Genomic DNA, 3,810 nt, shown 5'->3' on the forward strand with positions numbered 1-3,810 from the left:
TCCAGAGGAACAACCTAAGTTTATAGAATTCTTCCAGAAGCGTCAGATCAACTTTGCATGGTCTTATGTAGACATGCCTGGGCTTGATCCTGATTTAGTCATGCATCACCTCACCATCGCAGAAGGAGCCAAACTTGTCAAGCAGAAGCTTTGTAAGATGCATCCCCAGATTGCAGTGCTAGTCAAAACAGAACTCAAGAAACTCCTAGATGTTGGTTTCATTAGACCAATTGATTATGCAGAATGGATCTCCAATATTGTGCCAGTTGGCAAACTAAAAGGGGGCATCCGCATTTGTACTGACTTCAGAGATCTAAATAAGGCCTGTCCTAAGGATGACTTCCCCCTACCAAATATCGACATCATAGTGGATCTAACAGCAGGACATGCCATGCTTTCACTCATGGATGGCTTTTCAGGATACAATCAGATAAAGATCGCACCAGAAGATCAACATAAGATAGCCTTCACGTGTCCATGGGGCACATATTGCTGGAATGTAATGCCTTTCGGCCTCAAGAATGCAGGAGCAACCTATCAAAGAGCAATGACCACCATCTTCCATGACATGATGCATACTATGATGGAAGATTATGTGGATGACTTACTAGCAAATCACTCACCAGAAAAGGACATCTCCACATCTTAGATAAAATCTTTGATAGACTAGAACAATACCATGTTCGACTCAACCCAAAGAAATGTGTCTTTGGAGTAACCTCCGGGAAGCTTCTAGGATACATTGTCTCAAGCAAAGGTATTGAGGTCGACCCAGCAAAGGTAAAAGCAATCATGGACATGCCACCACCAAAGAATATCAGTCAGCTAAGGACATTACAAGGACGACTTCAATCCATTCGAAGATTCATTGCACAATTGGCCGATAAGTGTCACCCATTTACACATCTACTACACAAGAACATCCGCTTTCAGTGGGATGCCCGATGCCAGCAAGCATTTCAGACGCTTAAAGACTATCTCATGAATCCACCATTGTTGATGCCACCAGATCCAAGTAGACCGTTGTTACTCTATATCTCAGCAACAAGTACAACATTGGGTGTACTACTGGCACAACATAATGCAGAAGGAAAATAGTGTGTTGTTTACTACATCTCTCGCACACTGGTAGGCTATGAACTCAATTACACCCCTATTGAGCGAGCTTGCCTAGCAGTAATCTTAGCAGCCACTAAACTGAGGCACTATCTGTTAACACATAAGGTACAACTCATTGCAAAGATTGATCCACTCAAGTATTTACTCAGCAAAGCAGCATTGACAGGCCGCTTGGCCAAATGGGTAATGATTCTAAGTGAATTTGACATTGAGTATGTAGACCGTAAAGCTATCAAAGGTCAGGTTATTGCAGATCAGTTGGCTGATGCACCTCTCATAGGTGATCATCCTCTCATTTCCAATTTTCCAGATGACGAGATATTCATGATCACAAAAGCACAACCATGGAAACTATATTTTGATGGTTCATACACTAGGCACGGCTCGGGGGCAGGCATTCTATTTATCACACCTCAGGGTGATAGCATCCCGAAGTCTTACAGGCTCACATTTCCATGCACAAACAACATAGCAAAGTATGAGGCCTTGATCACAGGACTCAGGTTAGCCGTACAATGGAAATTACAAGAACTACAAGTATATGGTGATTCCCAACTAGTCATTCGACAAGCAACAGATGAATATCAGACCAAAGATGATAAACTCATGCCATATAAGCAAATGGTGGACACTCTAAAGACATCATTTACTACTATCACTTTTGAGCAGATACCAAGAGATCAAAATCGAGCTGCTGACGCTATGGCTACCATCGCATCTCTCCTAGATCTTCCACAGAATTCAACATGTTATGAGTTCTTGGTCGAACAGCTTTGGATCCCCGCTTATGATATCCCTGAATCCGAGATGATATGTCGCCTTGTCGGTCCTAAATCCCCATGGTACGGTGAGTTCTACACCTATCTTCGCGATCATACCCTTCCTCCCAACCAATCAAATAACCAACGAAAAACCTTCATTCGCCAAACTGCTCGATATACCATTATTGCCGAAACCCTATACCGACGCGGTCTTGATGGTACTCTCTTTCGATGTCTGGAACAAGGTGAGATAACAAAGGCTTTGGAAGAGGTACATGAAGGAATTTGCGGGACTCATTCAAGTGGTCCATCACTCGCCAAGAAACTCCTGCGAGCTGGATATTATTGGCCATCTATGGAAAATGATTCCTACTACTTTGTCAAAAAATGCAAGAAATGTCAAGTTCATGGCGACCTGATACATGCACCAGCTCAGGAACTGCAACCAATCACGACACCATGGCCTTTCTGTCAATGGGGCCTTGACCTTGTGGGTAAGATTCATCCATCTTCATCTAATGGCCATAAATTCATTATTACCGCCACCGAATATTTCACAAAGTGGATCGAAGCTGTTCCACTTACCCAAGTCACCGACAAGCAGATCGCCTCATTCATCCTTAACTACATCATCTGCCGGTATGGTGTGCCCATGTCCATCATCACAGATAACGGTCTCCCTTTCAAAAATCAGGATGTCCGTGAACTTTGTGAGAAATCTCATATCCAACACCGCTTTTCCACCCCCTATTACCCACAAGGCAATGGTCAGGCCGAAGCATCCAATAAAAACATATTGAGGATCCTAAAGAAGATAGTTAATGATGTCGGTCGTGATTGGCATGTTCAACTAAATCCAGCACTATGGGCATATCGAACTAGCATTCGAACGCCTACAGGTGCAACTCCTTATTCATTGGTCTATGGTGCAGAAGCTATCTTGCCTATTGAGGTTGAGATACCGTCACTACGGGTTTCCTTGCACAATGTCATTGATGATGAAGCTTACAGAGTCTCACATCTTCAGGACTTAGAATTATTTGATGAGAAGTGACAAACTGCATACAACCATCTCAAAGCCTATCAGCAGCGCATGAGCAGAAGCTACAATCACCGAGTTAGACCTCGTACATTTGAGGTAGGTGATCTTGTTCTATGAGAGAATCCTCGCAACCAACCAAACCGAGAACATCAGGGCAAGTTTAAATCAAACTGGCTGGGCCCATATGTTGTCACTGCTGTGTTCGGGTCCGGGGCATATCAGTTGGCTACATCAGAAGGAGAACCGCTTGCAGATCCAATCAACAGCATGCACCTCAAACGGTTTTATACCTAAGCTGTACAGAGCATCAGGCTCCCCTACATACCAGAAAATACCAAAAACATTCAGAAAAATGTCTTGAAGAAAATACAAAAACATTCAAAAAAAGTAAAGAAAAATCATGCATCCAAACGGTGAACAACCACTCCGGTGGCACCTTGGGTAAGTACGGTGGTGAAAACCTGGCAAACAGGCGCCACTCGTAAAGGCTATGGCTCCATTGTCTTTCAAACTTGTTGCGATCGCATCTACTTCATACATACATCCATCCATCCAAAACCATGGCTTGTTATTCCTCTGCAATTATGATAGTACTCCATACATCTTGCATCCCGCTCTTTCATAGTCATGTCTAAAACTGGGGGCAATGCCTTTAACCTATTATGGAAGTGGATTCTACATTGTCTTATGATTCATTAAGTTCTTCATTCAAACAATCATCAAAAATCCAAAAACATACAAAAATATCTCGCAAAAATACCAAAAACATTCAAAACAATTCAAAATCCAAAAACATCGACAAAACCATTGAAAAATCTCACAAAAACATGGCAACACCTTGTACATACCCATCCATGCAAATACCAAAATAAACATTGACAAACTACT

This window comes from Cryptomeria japonica, chromosome 3, assembly GCF_030272615.1.
Source record: "Cryptomeria japonica chromosome 3, Sugi_1.0, whole genome shotgun sequence".
In the NCBI taxonomy this organism is placed as follows: Eukaryota; Viridiplantae; Streptophyta; class Pinopsida; order Cupressales; family Cupressaceae; genus Cryptomeria; species Cryptomeria japonica.